General features: G+C 34.4%; 1 long non-coding RNA gene across 1 annotated transcript in view; it reads left to right on the top strand.

Moving 5' to 3' along the window:
* Positions 1–4,650: 4,650 nt before the first annotated feature.
* The window catches only part of LOC115280179, a 191,952-nt gene continuing 177,344 nt past the window's right edge, over positions 4,651–19,258 (top strand). The window contains exons 1-2 of the long non-coding RNA XR_003903702.1: positions 4,651–4,728; positions 11,607–11,720. This is a non-coding gene — a long non-coding RNA (uncharacterized LOC115280179). The remainder of the gene's footprint in view (positions 4,729–11,606; positions 11,721–19,258) is intronic.

The raw sequence follows: 19,258 nt of genomic DNA, 5'->3' as shown, positions 1-19,258 counted from the left end.
TAACATTTCTAGGCATCCTTAGAACTTCAACCCTCTATATTAGGGTATTGAATTCAACTACCACTTTTTGAGTGCTCTGTTTCAGACGTGTTATATACTAAAATATGGGATACAAGGATGAGAAAACCACACTTCTTCAAGATTTCATAGGCTAGCAAAAAAGAAAATATAGTGACAAAAAAAATGTTTATTTGAGGGATACTACAATAATGGTATAATTCAAGGGTCAATGAAATAAAATGGATTTTTGTCAGTTGAGAAAAGGGAAGGTCATTCTAAGAAAAAACAGGATGTGAAAAAGCATATATTTCAAAAGATGAAATGTTGAGAAGAAATGCAAGTAGATTTGCGTGGCTGGACATGACAAGTTCAAAGACACAATGAGGGAGGTTACCCTGGAAATGCAGACGGAGGTAAAGTCAGGAGGGACTCCGACAAGAGGGTTAACTGTCTTCTGTAGGAAATTGAAACCAACAAAGAGATTTAAACCGTAAGGACATGTTTTGTATAAAAATCACTTTTATAGCAGTCTAGTGGAGGAATTGGAGCCGGTCCAGGCTAGAGATAGAAAGGTATGTTAGAAAGTAATTGCCATAGTGATGGTGAAAATTATACAAACACTATGGTAGTTGAAGAGGTTCCACTTAATTTAGTGACTGGTAGATGGGATATGGAGATGTGCAGAGAGATATTCTGGCATAACCTTTCTAGTTCTGGCTTGGTTGACCAAATAAATAGGTAGAGGCCATTAGCTAAAATAGGAACTCAAACTAATGTGTTCTTTGTAAGAACTAAACTATGGAAAAAATACCTTGAAGCATTTTATTACTTTGAAATGGATCTATTTTTAAAATTATATGTGCAAAATGTTCCTGTGTCTTTATGGTACATAAAAATAACATACTTTAATACTGTCCAAATAAGAAATTTATGTTTGTACATGTTTAGCTACTCAACATGACCTTTCATATCTATCATTCAAAAACTCTTGTGAATAGTATGCTGTGAATGTCAGAAAATGTAGGCAAGGTGTAGGAAAGTTAAAGAATTTAATCTGAGCTATTCACTTTATAGAACTCAAGGCATATTACATCCATATTCTTGTTTTCTTCTCTCTTCTTTCTTCTTCATTTGTAAATTCTGAGTTTGTGGTTTATATCTCATCTTAGTTTTATTTCCACAATAACTCACACAGTTCTGTTCCAGAGTATACTTCCTGAACAAGTAAAAAATATCTTTTAATTAATTGGGAAGTAGTATATTATCAGAAAGCACTGATTACAGCATTAGACTAGGGTCAAGGGACCTGTGTCCTGGGCTAAATTCTTATCACTTTGGCAGGTGACTTAATTCTTTTGAAGCAGCAGTTACATTATTTAAATGATTGATTACTTCTATTTTTGCACTTATATGGTCACATTTTAAAGTATTTATTTTCCAGAATGCCCTCTTGAATGCAATAAGCAATGTATCCTTATCATTTTTCCCCAATAACTGATCTAGAATCGAGCATGTGATAGAGAGCTAATAGATGATAGTTAAAGATTAAATAATAATCAAGACTGTAAAGGAAGGTTAAGGTTTGGAAGATGGGGTCAAAACAATATCTTGAGGGTCTATGGTACCTAAGATGAAGAGAAGACAAAAACAGACTTGAAAGAATAATCATAAATCAGTGGTCAAGTCAGGGGTGAGTTTGGAATACCTCAAGTATTTTGGAATACCTTCAGTACAGCAAGTCAGCTCCTGGGATCAAAAGACAAAAGTAGGCTTAATCCTGAGCAAGATTAATTTGCACTGGTCTATTTTGACCAATTGTGGGAAGTTCTAAGTTTGAAAATATAATAAAAGAAATAATTAGCTGGAGACTCACTACTTCTAGGTTGTTGCTATTTGTTGGGTGGGTGGGGGTGGTTAATGGTCATAGTGTAGCATAGTTAATAAATTAGATTATATGGCTTTTCTTTAAACTTTAATTTCAAATAGATTCTTCAGAGTCAGAATCATTCTGCAGTTAAAAATCCAATCCAATACTTGTTCAGGTCATGTCTTTATACAAGTACCTGGCTGAGGCATAAGAATCTACCCCAGGCTCTGATTCTGATTGCCAAGTCATGACCCTGGGGGGAGGGGAGGGGGAAGGCAGACACAGGAAGAGCTATGCTTTTTAGTTGATCTGCCCAAAAGAAACCTTTTTCTTTTTTGAAGTTGATTTATCTTTTTGAGAGAGACAAAAACAGAGTGACCAGGGGAGGGGGAGAGCGATGGGGGCGTGGGGGAAGAGAATCACAAGCAGGGTCCATGCTGTCAGCACAGACCCCAATGAGGGGCTCAAATTCATGAACCATGAGATTATGACCTGAGCCCGAAACCAAAAGTTGGTTGCTTAACTAACTGAGCCACCCAGGAGCCTCCAGAAACCTTTTTCTAATGTTTTAAATAATATGGGTCCTGAATTGGATTTTTGCCTTATTGAGATATCACTTTAAATTTCTTCTCATTTCGGGGCGCCTGGGTGGCTCAGTCGGTGCTTCTGACTTCGGCTCAGGTCATGATCTCACGGTTTGTGGGTTTGAGCCCCGTTGGGCTCTGTGCTGACAGGTAGCTCAGAGCCTGGAGCCTGCTTCAGATCCTGGGTCTCCCTCTCCCTCTGACCCTCCCCTGCTCATGCTGTCTCTCTCTGTCTAAAATAAATAAGGACAGTTAAAAAAAAAAAAAAAGATTAAATTTCTTCTTATCTCTCTCCTGCTACCCTGAGATACTGGACAATATTTTCTCAACAGCTAATCCTTTGTTAGATCAAAATAGTTCTAACCTGAGTTTTGTATTTTCCAGATTGAATAGTTTTCAAGTTTTCTAAGCACTTTACGTACCACTGAATTTCCTAGAAAGTTACCTTATTTTTCTTCCTCTTTTTAGTATTTAGTTTTGAAAAAAACTCCTTACAAAACTTGTGCTTGAAATCCAGCTCTACTTTTCACTAGTTCTATGACCTTGGACAGTTATTTAATCTCTCTTTGTCTCAGTTTAGTTACTATATGTAAAACATTAATTACTTCACAAATGTTCATTGAGCACCTTCCACGTACCACACAATCTTCTACGTGGTTGAGAAAGAGCAAGGACAAATACAAAGTTCTTTGGTATTATGGAAATCGCATTCATTCTTTTCCTTTTTTCTGGTTTTTCTTTTATTTTAAATTCGCGTTAATTAACGTACCCTGTTGATTTGGCTTCAGGAGTAGAACCCAGTTATTTATCTCTTACATTTGACTCCCAGTGCTTAACTCTAAAAGTGCCCTCCTCAATGCCCATCACCCATTTAATCTATCCCCTCACCGACCTCCCCTCCAACAACCCTCAGTTTGTTATCTGTATTTAAGAGTTTCTTATGGTTTTTCTCTCTCTGTTTTTATTTTATTTCCTCTTTCCTTTACCCTATATCCATCTGTCGAGATTCTCAAATTCCGTAAATGAGTGAAATCCTATGATATCTGTCTTTCACTGACTTATTTCACCTAGCATAATCCACTCTAGTTCCATCCACATTGTTGAAAATGGCAAGATTTCATTCTTTTTAAATCGATGAGTGGTTTTCCATTGTGTGTGTACACCACTTCCTTACCTATTCATCATGGATGGACATTTGGACTCCATAATTTGGCTGCACAAATATTGGGGTGCATGTGTACCTTTGAATCGGCATTTTTGTATCCTTTGGATAAATTCTTAGTGCAATTTCTGGGTTGTAAGGTAATTTTATTTTTAAATTTTTGAGGAACCTCTACATTGTTTTCCAGAGTGGCTGTACCAGTTTGCATTTTCACCAACAGTGCAAAAGGGTCCCACTTTCTCCACATCTTTGCCAAGATGGTTTGTTTTCTGAGTTGTTCGTTTTAGCCATTCTGTACAGGTGTGAGGTGGTATCTCATTTGATGACTGATGTTGAGCATCTTTTCATGTGCCTGTTAGCCATCTGGATGTCCTCTTTGGAAAAGTGTTTATTCATGTCTTCTGCCCATTTCTTCACTGCATTATTCATTTTTGGGGGGGGGTTGTTGATTAATTCTTAGGATGTTTGTTAGGATACCATACAAATATGGTATATGTATATGATATAGAAATGATAAATGCTATTAGAACTTTTCAAATGCATAATACATATGTTTGTAAGTATCTGTGAAAGAAGATGATGTCCAAAGTAGTCAAAATATATCAGACCTACTCTCTCATAATGCTGAATACATAAGAATTAAAAGTTTCTTAAAATTGAATGGACATTATTTCTTTTAAGGTAGTATAAAATTGTTTTAGTAGCTGGTTTAATCATTGCTCTCATTAAGGTTAAGGTTAGCTGATACCTTCAGTTATTATTTGTAAAAAATAGTAACTGTCCTAGGGGAGGGGCTCTGCTTGATAGATCTGAGAGTGGTAGTTTACTGATAATGAATTATTTAATAAAATTTATGAGGCAGGGTTTCCTGGAAAATGTCATTTAAATGCTATAACTCTGGCATATTAAATGGAGATGTCTCACAATTAAATCCTTTATGATGTAAGTATGGAATATATATGCTATATGAAGTAACTCTGGATTTCACTTGTAGAAATTCCATCTTTTGCTCTGTGCCAGTGTTTCACATGGAAAGATGGAACTAGGATAAGTATCCTTAATGTCCTAGGCATCTTTCTGCTTTGACTGAATCTCTTGTCTCTATCCTTGAAATTGTTAGTAAAATGTGACACTTGGTAATATCTCTGGTTCATTTAAGTCTGATTTGCCAGTCTGATTTTATATGTTGCTCAGATGGTGAATGGGGTTCATGTTTGGGGGTTTAACCATGAACTTTGTGTTATATTAGTTGCTTACTTTTATACTTAACTCAGAAATGGTGGCATTTTTGGTCTTTTCTTTCAGTGGGAGGTGAAAGGAAGATTGAACAAGAGTCTAGTTTGTTTAATTTATTTTATGTGATCTTATTTGTATATATCACAAAACAAACACCACAATAAACCTAGTTAACATCCATTACCATATACAGTTATATAACATTTATTTTATACTGTAAATTTGTAACTTTTGACCTGTTTCATCAATTTTTTCTACTTCCCTGATAGTGTAATCTACATACCAGTGTAATCATGACTTTGCTGTCATTTAGCATAATTCCATCATGGTCTGTCCATATCATTACAAATGGCCAGATTTCCTCCTTTCTTGTGACTGAATGTTATTCCATTTTGTGCATGTATATACATGGCTAGGTGGAAAGCATATATATACCACTTTAAAAAAATTGAGTATAGATCACACACAATGTTACATTAGTTTCAGGTTTACAACTTAGTGATTTGACCAACTTATACATTATTCTATATTCACCAAAAGTATAGCTACCATCTGACCCATATCATTGCTATTACAATATTAGCTGAATTCATTATGCTTTCATTTTTAGTCCTTTGACTTATTCTATGACTGGAGTCCTTTATTCCCCTCTAGACTTCACCTATTTTGTCCAGTTCTCTCCCCTCTGACAACCATAAGTTTGTTTTCTGTATTTTTTGTGCATCTGTGATTTTGGTACAGTTTTTTAAGATTCCATTTATGAATAGAGTCATGTGGTATATGTCTTAGTCTGATGTATTTAATTTAGCATAATATCCTTTAGGTCCGTCCATGTTATCTCAAATGGCACAGTATCATTTTTTATAAGTATGTGATATTCCATTATGTATATGCCACATCTTTTTTATTTATTCATCTACTAATGAACACTTAAGTTACTTCCATGTCTTGGTGATTGTAAATAATGCTGCAGTAAACATAGGGGTACATGTATCTTTTCGAGTCAGTGTTTTCATTTTGCTTGGCTAAATAGCTAATTGTGGGAATTATTGGATCATATGGTATTCCTATATTTAATTTTTTGAAGAAACTCCAGATTTTTTCTCCAGTGGATGTACCAATTTACATTCCCACCAGTATTACATGATGGTTCCTTTTCTCCCAATCCTTGCCAGTAGGTGTTTATTGTCTTTTGAGTTTAGCCATTCTGACAAGTGTGAGGTGATATTTTATTGTAGTTTTGATTTGCATTTCCCTGATGATGAATGATTTTGAGCATCATTTCACGTATCTGTTAGCCAACTGCATATTATCTTTGGGAAAATGTCTATTCAGATCCTCTGCCCATTATTTAATCGGATTGTCTTTTTAGTGTTGAGTTGCATCAGTTCTTTATATGTGGAATATTAACCCCTCATTGGATATATCATTTGCCAATATCTTCTCCCATTCTTTTACAATGTCCTGTAGTTTTGTTGTTTCCTTCGCTCTGCAGAAGCTTTTTATTTTGATATTTTTCCAAACTTTATTTTTGCTTTATTTTCCCTTGCCTTAGAAGACATGTCTAGAAAAATGTTGGTAGGCTGATATCAGAGAAATTACTTGATGAGTCCAATGCAGGGCTCAGTCTCACAACCATGAGATCATGACCAGAGCCAATATCAAGATTTGGATGCTTAACTGACTGAGCCATGCAGGAGCCCTGAAAAAGTCCTTATAACATCCCTTGTAAGGCTGGCTTAGCAGCAATACACTCTTATTTTTTGTCTGGGAAACTCTTTATCTCTCTTTGAAATAACAATGATAATCTTGCTAGATAGAGTATTATTGGCTTTAGGGTTTGTTTGTTTTTTTCCTTTCAGCATTCTGATGAATATATCACTTGTTTCTGGCCTGCAAAGTTCCTGTTGAAAAATCAGCGGATAGCCTTGTAAGTTGTCCCTTGAAGGTAGCTTTCTGTTTCTCTTCTACTGCTTTTAAGATTCTTTACCTTTAATATTTGACATTTTAATTACTATGTGCCATGGCGTGAACCTCTTGGGTCATCCTGTTTGGAACTCCATGCTTCTTGGGCTTAGATATCTATTTCCTTCCCTAGGTTTGGGACGTTTTAGTTATTTCTTCAAATACATCTTCTATACCTTTCTCTTTTTTTCTGGGACCCCTTAAATGCAAATGTTTGTTTGCTTGATGTTGTTCATGAGATCTCTTAATCTATCCTCATTAAAAAAAATTCTCTTCTCTTTTTGCTCTTCAAATTGTGTGCTTTCCATTACCCTGTGTTCCAGATCACAGATCCCTTCTTCTTCATCCACTAATCTACTCTTGCCTTCCTCTATTGTGCTTTTTATTTCAGTTACTGTATTCTTCGACTTGGATTGGTTATTTTCAGTATTTTCTATCTCGATATTGAAAATCTCACTGAGTTCTTCCATTCTTCTCTCCAGGCTCACGAGCATTACTTTAAATTCTTTATCAGATACATTGCTTAACTGTTTCATTCAGTTCTTTTTCTGAGTTTTTTCCCCTTGTTCTTTTGAAGCATATTCCTGTCTCCCCATTTTGTTTGACTTTCTTTGTTTCTATGGAATAGGCAAAATGGCTACTTCTACTAAACTTGAAGTAGTGGTTTTGTGTGTGGTGTCCTATATGCAGACAGAATGCTGGCTGGATAGAGCTATGGCTGTATATGCTAGTAACTTTATTAAACAGCGATGTGTCTCCATCACTCTCGATGTTCTCTTGCCATTATATCTATTTTTGGTTGTTGAGTAGCTGTTCAGTCAACCATCAGTTTATCTTCAGGAAGAACTTTTCTGTTTATAGGTACAATTTGGTGTGTTCTGTGGAGGAGGTGGGTTCAGAGTCTTCCAATGTTGCTCTCTTGAACTGGAATTCCAGCCATGCCACATTTTCTTTATTCACTCTTCTATGCATAGACACTTAGATTGTTTCCTTATCTTGGCTAGTGCAAATAATTCTGCAGTGATCATGGGGGTGCATACATATTTTTGTTAGTGTTTTCATTTTATTCAGATAAATACACAAAAGCAAAATTGTTGGATCATATAGTAGATATGTTTTTGATGTTTTGAGAAACCTCCATATTTTCCATAGTGGTTGTACCATTATATATTCTACCAATAGTGCACAAGGCCTTCCTTTTCTCCACATCCTTACCAACACTTCATAGATCTTTTTTTGTTTTGAGACTAGCCATTCTAATGGTTGTGAGATGATGGCTTACTGTGGTTTGGTTTGTTTGTTTCTGATGATTAGTGAGATTGAACATAATTTCATATACCTATTGGCCATCTGTATGTATTCTTTGAAAAAATGTCTATTCATGTTTTCTGCTTATTTTTAAATAAGATTTTTTTACCATTGAGTTGTATGAGTTTTTAATATATTTCACATATTAATCCCTTAACAGATAACATGATTTACAAATCTGTTCTCTCATTCAGTAGGTTTTCTTTTTAGTTCATTGATGATTTCTTTTGCTATGCAGAAGTTTGTGGTTTGATATAGCCCCTCTTGTTTATTTTTTTCTATTGTTATCTTTGCTTCCAAGAAATCACTGTCATGACCAGTGTCAAGGAGCTTACCACCTATGTTTTTTTTCCTAGGACTTTTATGGTTTCAAGCCTTACAGTCAAGTCTTTAATCCATTTGAATTAATTTTTGTGTGTAGTGTTAGACATGGTCTACTTTTATTCTTTTGCATTTTCTCAGTACCGTTTCTTTCCCCCATTACACATTCTTATGTGTTTGTCATAAATTAATTGCCCATACATACCTGAGTTTATTTATGAACTCTTTATTCTATTAATTTATATGTTTGGTTTTATGTCAATACCATACTATTTAGATTACTATAGCAGTGTAATGTAGTTTGAAATCAGAGAGTGTGATGCCTGCAGCTTTGTCCTTGCTCAGGATTGCTTTGGCTATTTGAGGTAAGAGGTGTCTAGTTTGTAAATTCAGTATTTTCAGAGATATATGCTATTTCTATTTATATGGCTAGCTGGCACATAAATTTAGAAACACTTATCAATGGTCCATGTTAAGAACAGAGAAAAGGATTTGAAATTCAGAGCATGCATCGTACTATCAAAATAAGCTATGTGTTTTTTCTATCCTAACCCTTGCTATGTAGAAGGGAATTTATACAACAAAGCCCCACATGTTCTAATTTTTTTGGACACCACATTTTAAGAACAAGTTATCCAAACAGTAGTGTTGATTTATATGCATAAATTACAGAATTTCAGAGTTTTTCTGAGTTCAAGTAACTTCAGAAAGTCAAGGTGATCATTTTTGGACACTTGTACAAACTTAAAGTGGTAAGGTATCTTTTTGAATCCTGGAGAATAACTTACTAATTAGGCTTAACTCATGTGTTAGTGTCCATTCTGGAGAGCTGGCCTGAACCAGATTTATTAACCATTATATTTAATGCTATTTGCTGTAAATTTATTGAAAAATTACTATATGCTAAGCATTGTTCCACGAGATTTCTGTTGACTATCTCCTTTTATATTCCCAACAACACTTGAGGGGTAAATACTATTATCCCCACTTCACAGATAAAAATAGAGGTACAAAGAAAATACATAGCTTAGCCATGGTTAAATAATTGGTAATTCTTCTGAGTCAAATAGTTCAGATTGATTTCAACCTGGAACCAAACTTGAAGATCTGTGTGGATGTAAAACCTCAGAAGTAATAGCTCTATGATGATAGATAATTTCTCACTAGCTATTTATATCAAGGTTCTAAACTGAAAGACTGGATCCCCAAACCCAGAAGTGCTAAAAGAATGCAACTAGGTCATTCTCCTTCATTGTTCATTTTAGGGATATCAGAACTAATTATAAATTATAAATTTATACACACACCTATACACATATATTTTTTTCTTTCAGACATACCATTTTTCCAGATTCACACTATATTTTGAAGAATGATTTAAAATGGGGATATGATGGAGTGGTAGGATGGTGGTGGTTGCATTGAGTTGATGAGTTTTGTCTTCCTCTTTCATTCATTGATCAGTCATACTTTCTTAACAAACACTTATATGATATAGAAATTTTTTGATATTTGATGGAAAATATGATACTCTCCTAACCATTAAACATTTAAAAATAAAGGGAAAAAATTTAAACCATGAGAAGGAAAGCATATGGATTACTTTCATTATAATTATATTAACCACATTATTAAAATATGATTGACATGTACAAAGCTGTGCATTATTATTTAATGTATATATCTCAAAGAGTTTGGAATTATCACCACCATCGAATTGTTACCACCATCAAGATCATAACATATCCCCCACCTCCCACGGTTTCTTCCAAACCCTGTTATTATTATTGTTGTTATTTTTGTGACATAGACATTTAACATAAGATTTACTATCTTAGTAACTTGTAACTATACAGTATATAATTGTTAACTATAGGCACCATGCAATATAGTAGCTCTTTAGTACTTATTTATCTTACATAGTTGAAATTTTATATACTTTGGCCATCACCCCCATTTCCTCTTCCCCTGAACAACCACTATTCTACTCTCCGCTTCTATGAATTTGACTATTTTAGATTCACATATAAATGAAATTATATAGTATTTATCTTTCTGTCTTAGCTTATTTCACTTAAAACAATATCCTTCAGATCCATCGATATTGTTGTCAATGATAGAATTTTCTCCTTTTTGGGGATGAATAACATTCCATTGTATGCATATATTTTCTTTATTCAGTTATCCATCAGTGGCACAGAGTCCATTTTCATGTTGTGGCTACTGTGAATAATGCTGAAAGGAACATGGGAATGCAGACATTTTTACTTCAATTGTTTGGATAAATCCTCTAGAAGTAGGAGTTCTGGATCATAAGATAGTTCTATGAGTAATTTTTTTAAGCAATCTCCATACTGTTTTCCATAATGGCTGTACCAATTTAAATTCCCTCCAACAGTGTACCTGAATTATGTTTTCTCTACATCTTCACCAACATTTATATCTTGTCTTTTCAATAATAAGCATCCTAACAAGTGTAAGATGATATCTCACTGTGGTTTCAATTCGCATTTTCCTGGCAGTCATAAATTCAACCATATATCTTAGTGAAAATTTGCCTTTGTGTATAACATACATCTTTGTTTTATTTATAGCTCTCATATTATACATTTACTTGTGTAAATATACACATTACAAACTTAAACTTTAGTACTTAGTTTTATGGTCACTTTTAATGATCATTACTTAAAATTATGTATATTTTTTATGCTGTTGTAATAGCAATGATTTTGTCTTTTATCCCTTCTAAATAATGTGCCCTGATTTATTCAAAAGCAGAAGCAGTTTCCCATCAGTTTATGGTGGGTGGATGCTTTGCATCACATTCTAAATGTTGCTCTGGAAACAGGCAATTAGTTATAAACCAGGCCTGTCATTGTCATTTATTGATGAAGAAACACGGATACTGAGTTCCTTCTTTTGTCAATTTGAGATAGGCTGTCCTCCCAAAGACATCAAGATAAGAAGAATCAATGTACATTGTCATTTTGACAGGCCATACTCTCCTGTTAGTTTACACATCTGCTCAAGGAGAGAAAACTATCAGATACTTCTGCTGATAATGATAAACAAGAGAGGGAATCGGGTTGGTATCTAAGGACAGCCTGTCAAGGCTGAGTGGAAACACAGTCATTCTGTTCTAATGACTGTCATTGTCCTACAGGGGGAGCCATGATGACAGCTGGTCCTCCCTGCAGTTTGAAGTCCTTGCTAATGACCTAACTGTAATCTTCAGACCTATCAATAAGGATCCTACAGCTTCTCTCAGCCCAGCAAGGTACTGTGAACTATTTTCATATATATGTTCTCAGGATGTTATTCCTGTTTTTAAGTCACTTTGTTCTGTTGGGGTAGGAACGTCAAGGACAATTCAGTTGTTCTCAGACAATATGGTGAAAGGAATGATTATCTTAGAAGTTGAGAAAAAGTGACAGTTTTTACTATCGATACGGAAAAACATCTTGGAGGGGGGGAGAGCAGTTTTATAATAAATACCACTAAAATGTTTATTTTTAGTTTTGAGAGAAAGGGTATGAGTGGGGAGGGGCAGAGAAAGAAGGGACCAGAGGACTCCAAGTAGGATCCATGCGGGCTCAAACCCAGGAACCGCAAGATCATGGCCTGAGCCAAAGTTGGCTGCTGAACTGACGGAACTACCCAGGTGCCCCTGATTTCTCTTACTCATAAAGAAAAGATAATTCTAATAATTAGCAGTTAAAACCCATAGAAGAAGTATAATTATTAACCCAGACATTGTTATAAAAGAATTTTAGGTGAATCACAGTCTATTTTTATTTATGCAAAATAGTTAGATGGAAAATTAAAATAACTAAAGAATAAAAAAATAGCATAACTATTTGAGCCTTTTCCCAGGAAAACAGAAATATTGGTATGTTTAACTTGCAAATAACCTAGATTTTCCACTTTTAAGACTATATAAAAAGGTGTAATAGAATAAAGTAGTAAGTGAAAGTGCCTTGCCCAGGTTCTGCAACTTAGTGCCAAATAAATGTTGATACATGAATGGGGGTCTCTGACTTTTATTTTTCTAAAGATAAAAATTTATGATATGTTATGTGTATGATTTTTCTTTTACCACTATTCTTACTGTGTTATAGGACAAAAATGACAAGGATATTGAACACCCAAAATTATTTTCATTACTGTTGTGGCTTTATGAGGTAATAGGGATTGCTGTATCATCAATAGAACTAATGGCATCCATGCCATTTGTGAATACTAATTCCGTAGATTGATCTTGTCACAGTCAATTTTGAATGCCGTAGCCTGCTGGGCTTAGTTAGTATAGACATGGTCCCTGGAATATAAAGTCTTTGAGAATTCTCTCCCAAAGAAACCTCTCCCAAAAAGATCTACAACATAAGTGTGCTGAAGTTACTTTTGTTCTTTTACATTATTCTGCTTTCACTTGTGTTAATTTTATCAGGGGCAAAATATGATATAACGGAGTAGCCAAGAATTGGTTTTCATAGTCTTTTGGGAAATTACTACTAAAGTGATTTATTATTTCAACCAACAAACCCCACTAGACGGGTTTCATTAAAGATGTGCCTTGTACAAAGATTTAACTTACTAAAAAATGAAAAATTATTCTGAGAAGAATGGCTCCAATCTTTCTTTTTCCTTTAGATTATTAATATAAATTGATTTATAGTTTCCTGAACCTGGAATTTACTTGACTTTAATTCATGTTTAATAGCATAAAAAAAAAGAAAATAGCTCTTGCTAAATTATTCTTCATGTTGTTTAATAAGAGTGAACACTGCACTATGTTATGGCTCCTGAAAAATCCATTAGTCTATTGTGAAATATGTAATTATAGACTATTATGAAAATAAGAAATTTTTATTACACATATGCATTTGACAGCCTGCAATTAGTTTAGACTCTCTAATTAACATATGTTTTACTTAATGGTGAGTGATTAAGGATTATCATTTAATTATGGATAATTTCAAATACTCATCTATTTTTTTGTGAATCTTAGAAATTAAAAATCAGCATTTGTCAAGAACAAGAAAAGTGTGCTTTTCTTTTTTGTTTTTGTCCAGTACCAAGAATTATTATGAAATAAGTAGTAATAAAATAGCTTTCCTCTGAGTAAATTGCTGAATATTTTTGTGATATATATTCTATCACATTTATGAATGCTGCTGTTCTTTGCTATGAGTTATTCATGAGTAACTTTGCACGTAAAGAAGAATCAATAGTACAGAGAACTATGGAAGTGGTTGTGATTTGCATTAATTGAATACCATTTTTTTTGCCTGAGTAGTTGTTCTAAACACTTGGATTTCATCAATCTACCCTAATTAGAAGAATGTATTTGTATAATCAGGTTACAGATAAATTATACTTTTTAATGTAACAGTACCTGACCATTTTGAATAGTTCTTTTGTTTTTATGTAATGTTCTATGAACTCATAAAGTTTTTTCACTTGGTGGTTTTGCTGTACCTGATAGATACTTTCTATGTTTAGGAAAACGTATGAAAAAGAAAAACATGAAGCATAAGAATCTATTTCTCCCTCTTAGATACCATAATACTCCATTCAAAATACAAGTCTTTTGAAACATTCTTGATTGTTTACACTTTCTATAAATCTAGAGTTAGTGGGATTAATTAATATTTCTAAAATCAAAATATCCTTATTGAAGTTTATAAGCAAGGGAAAGATATTTAGTAATTTCTTGTAATATCCATCTTGGTATTTAGGGTTTAATTTGCATATTTGTCAGAATACATAGCTTTAAAAAACAAACCCACATATTACAAAATATAAGTGGAGACTATAAATAAGTTTGGACTGTGTAGATATTTGCTCTAACTAATGCCCTATAGCAGATTTTTAAAAAGTGGGGGTGAGAAGTGAGAATCATCTACTGTGGTTGTATTTGAAATATAAGTGGTCTAGATAACTGTGTTGTTTCTCTGTTTGTTTTGAAAAAAAAAAAAAAACACCTCAACAAGAATGCTAGGTGAGTAGCATGTACTAAGTAACTTATTGTGGGTAGAATGATGGCCTCAGAGATGTCCATACCCTAATCTCTGGAGCCTGTGAATGTGTCATTTTTAGGCAAAAAGAACTTCACAGATGTGATTCAGTTAAGGGATTATCCTGGATCTTCATGGTGGGCCCAATGAAATCGCAAGGATCTTTATAAATGGAGGAAGGAGGCAGAAGGGTCAGAGGGAGATGTGACTAAGGAAAAATAGTCAAGAGATACATGTGGTTGCCTTTGAAGATGTCTGGGAGCAAGGGAATGTGGGTTGTTACTAGCTGCTGGAAAATGTAAGAAAAGAGATTTCGCCCAGAACCTCTAAAGAGGAATGCCGCTCAGCCTTGATTTTAGCCCTTGCAAAACCTATGTTGAGCTTTTAGCCTACTCACGTATGTTTTTCTACTTGGTAAGATAGAACCATAAGATAGTAAGTTGGTGTCATTTCAAGCCACCAGGTTTGTGTAATTTCTTATAGCACCAATAGAAAACTAACATTAACTAAAGCTCCAATATTATGACAACAACTACTAGCAATTATAAAACATCTAATAGTTACTGACCTCTTACCACGTGCCTACAGCATAAAAATATTTACAAAAAATTATCTAAGTTAAAGTTCACAACAAATATGTTAGCTCCATTTGAGAGATTGAGGTTTCATTTAAAATGTATGTAAGCAGGTTCTACATATGCATCCAAGAAGTCTGACTTTAGCAAATCTCTAGTTGACTTTCTATGCACTCCCTTTCTGGTTAATAGCAGATTAAACAGAATCTTCTTTTGGTTCAATTCTGGTTATTGAAAATCTTTCTAATAAGTTTCTAAGTTTAATAATTATCTAAACGTAGTAAAATATATAAATTGATTTTTAAAAGTACCTTACAGTACCTCAAGATTATAATTCAAACCACCAATTCTTAGTAGGAATGTTGGGGGACAAATGTCAGGCCTGGGTCAATTTTAAACAGATTCTAGGATGATGTTGAGTCTCAAACCTCAACAAATCATCTTTTCTTGTCCCAGCTGAATAAAACAAAATGTGTCTCTTAATCAGGTTTTATGTAGTTTAGATTCCTATCATCCAAGTCTATAGATACAGTGACTGAGGTAAAGAGGTCTTTTACTTCCTACTTGACTCTTTCCACCTGCTTTTATCCTCTTATTAATTTTAAAAATTTATAATCTGTAACCTATTTTATTTATCTGAGAATAAAACCATATTATGTTTAAAATATACCAGGTAGAGTATATTTTAGACAAGTAAACTTGTCTGCACAGGAATTTTTCCTTAACTCCCCCTATGTTTTTCTTAAAATCTTTACATCTTTAATCCTGTCAGCATTTCCTCTTTTTACCTGCTTATTTGCCCTCTGAATCTGAAGAATCAAATCCACATGCTTTTCCTAAGTAGGTCTTTGTTTATATTTTGTATAAATGTGGACTGAAATTGTTTCTCTTAGACTCATGTCTCATTTTCTTGACAGCTTTCAATATGTTAATTTCCTTAACTCCTTTTTTCCCAAACAAGTGACATTTGATGATGATGGCTGTTGCAGGAGAAATTGTATACAAGGTAAAAGGGGTCCATTTTGATGGTCTCTGTGCATAAGGCAGGTTATGAAGACGTGTCCATCTTGACTGAAATCTTCATCCATGGAGCTAAGGGGGTTACTTCCTGACACTGATGGCAAAAAACAATAAAGCAACCAATTGCAAAAGCTGTTATTAGAAGGTGTGGAATAATACTAATGATAAAAATCATGGTTATCATGGAGGGAGTCAGAAGACCCACAGTTTATCATCAGTCGCATCTCCAAGGCTCAAAGATACAGAAAGCTATTTAGAACTTTTATATAATTCCTCTGCATCCTATAACCACTCTTATAAACCTATAGCCAGGTTTGTAAGATAAAGAATTAGGAAGGAGAAGGGCTGGCCAAAAACCAAAACCCCAAAGAAAACAAAACATTTACAGATAATGCAGGATTTAAACCCAAGTTTCTCTGTGACATTATGGCCACATTAAGCCAATTACTGGTTCTCAAAGCATGGTCTCCCGGCCAGTAACACATTACTGTCCCCTGGGAACTTGGAGAGCTCTACTTGAGATGTACTGAGTCAGACTCTGGTGAAGAGGCCCAGAAATCTCTTTTTACATTCCCTCTGGGTGACAGTGTTGCACGCCAATGTCTAAGAACCAGTGGAGGAGATCCTGAGAAAGCCAGAATTAGAGTCTAGTTTAAGCAATTTTTATGAGGCTTTCTTTTCTATAGACTGTCCGCTAGCTACCTGTGATCCTTCAGAAAGTAGTTACCTCCCAGGGCAGAGAAGCAGCCACAGAACATGCAAAACAAAACCAAAAGCTTAAACTATTTTTTTAAAAAAAGACATTAATAAGAAAAACCACATAGCAGAAGCACTTTTAACATTTTTTCACATTGAGAACTCTATTCCCCAAAACAATGAGCCAAGCAGTCCTTGGAGCTGGGCCAGTGCACACATGACGTCATCAAGTTGCTGTTTTATGCTATGTACTAAAATATCAGAGAAGTTAGAAAAGCTGTCAGTTAACTCAGGTTTCCACAGATGACTCACTCGTAAGAAAGTTATCACCTTTGAGTGAACAGCCCCCTTACTATTGCTGATTTATCTTTAAGGAGGATTTTCATGGTTCTCTACATAGGCTGCACTACGCAAAAAGAGCACAACCTACCAAACCCAGCTACCTAATGGTTGCATGCAGCTAACAATTTGAAAATGAATAATGCATGATGTGTGGTGTTACTTCGGAATGCGTACATTTTTATGAATTTAATACTTTTATTATGCCCCTTAAGTTTTCTGGTTTAGAGCACTGTAGTTTGATGACAGTTATCATGTTTAAAATTCTATGTTATATTTATCTATCTAAATCCCTTATTTCAAATTTAAATAGAGATGTACAATGTTTATTAATAAATATATATTATTTATATATAAATGAATATATACCAGTGAAAAGAGAGTCAAATTCATAGCTTTTCAAGTTTAAGTGCCTCCATTTATCCTTCTCAAGACTTTCTGTGAATATTCCTCTTCATGATGAAACGAAAACGGAGTTTCAGGGCATCTGGGGTGCAGCCCTTGCATATAACTGACGATAAAATATGTGCATCTTTGCTTGGTACCCAAACAGTTCAGTGGGAAACTTTTTCAGATTCTCAAGAGTAATACTAGTGGAGGGACTCTCCTTTTTTGTGTAAAGTATTACAGTAGCTTTTCCAGGTGATCATGCTTGTTTTTTCCTTCTAATCCACCTTACTTCTGGCTAAATCTTTCTAAAACTTCTTTAACTTTCATCAAAACCTTCTTCGTTTTCAATGCCTGTGGGCTAAGTAATTTCTATTTCATCTCTTGTTATATCTAAATTTTGGAAAACCTCTGAAGACAGGTATGTGTGCTCATGCCAGACCTGGTCCTGTACTGGGAAGTATACAAAACCACATTATCGACATGGCACATCTTCCTGGAGTGTCATTTTTATTCCTAAAAGTAGTCTAAACAATTTTATAGTCACAGTCATTTTTAAAATAAGTCAAGAGTCTCTTATGCTTATGTAGGATTGCTTTGAGCTCCATTTTAATTCTTCTGTAAAAATGTTTGAGAAGACCTGCATTGTACTAACTTTATATTCTAGCCAGCCATGCTGACTATGGCATTATCTCACCTTAAAGTTGTCTAGATTTTCCTTCTCTAGATAGCCTCCATCCACCAGTGATAGTCCCTCATTTGCCTCCTTACTAGGAGGATTCACAATACTGTGCTGCCCAAAGGTAAGTGATTTGATATGGAATATTCACAGATTCCATAAACTCCTCTAGCTGGCCAGATTTACTTAACTTGTGTGGATCAGCTTGATCTGTCTGACTAACCTGGACAAGCTCTTGAACCAACAGTGAACATTGTAGGGATGTCAGATATGCCTCCTAATTATGAAGACTCCTCTTCTTGATCATCACTAGAACAGGTTCCCAAACAAAACATAACTAAATTAAAAACATATTTCTTAAAACCTATAAGAAGGTGTTGAATATGCCTTTTTTGGGGGGTGGGGATAGTTCTTATAACTTTGGGTAAAGTCCCAAACCAATAACAAAGAGATACATCTATCCATATTTTATAGAAAGCACAAAATTACTGCCAGAGACTCCTTCCAAATTCATTTGAGTGTCAAATGTTTTTTAAAACCTCACTCACCATACCATCTAGCCTATAACCAGAAGACAAAACTAAAGAAATGTTCTTTGGAGGGATACATTAGAGTAGTAAGTCCTTTCCTAGGAGGAGAGTGCTGTGTTGGGCTGATATCCTCCCAACCCTAAGGTCAGTAACAGGCTCAAAACAGTAAACTTTATAGAGGTAGGTTTTACATATATAATAAAATGCACCATTTAAAATGTGTAGTCTGATCAGTTATGTATATATGATAGAATCACTACCACAATCAAGAGTAGAACATTTCCCTCTTGCACTCTGCAGTAAATTTCAGTCCACTGTAGGTTCTTTGTAACAGCTGATTTACTTTTTTTTTGTTTTAATTTTTTTTATTTAAAAATTTTATTTTTTTTTACTTTATAAAGTTTCATATTTTTTAACATATGCAATTATTTTCCATCATTTACAATACAGTAGTTACAATGACACTCCAAACAGAAAAGCAAAGTAAAAAATCAAAACACCAACTTCTGTTTCATGTAATTAGACTTATACAGAAATTAGAAGGTTAAGTAACAACTAGTTAATCACCTAAT

This window comes from Suricata suricatta, chromosome 2, assembly GCF_006229205.1.
Source record: "Suricata suricatta isolate VVHF042 chromosome 2, meerkat_22Aug2017_6uvM2_HiC, whole genome shotgun sequence".
In the NCBI taxonomy this organism is placed as follows: Eukaryota; Metazoa; Chordata; class Mammalia; order Carnivora; family Herpestidae; genus Suricata; species Suricata suricatta.
The sequence above is the reverse complement of the archived record's forward strand: the minus strand, read 5'-3'. Positions and strand labels throughout refer to the sequence as shown.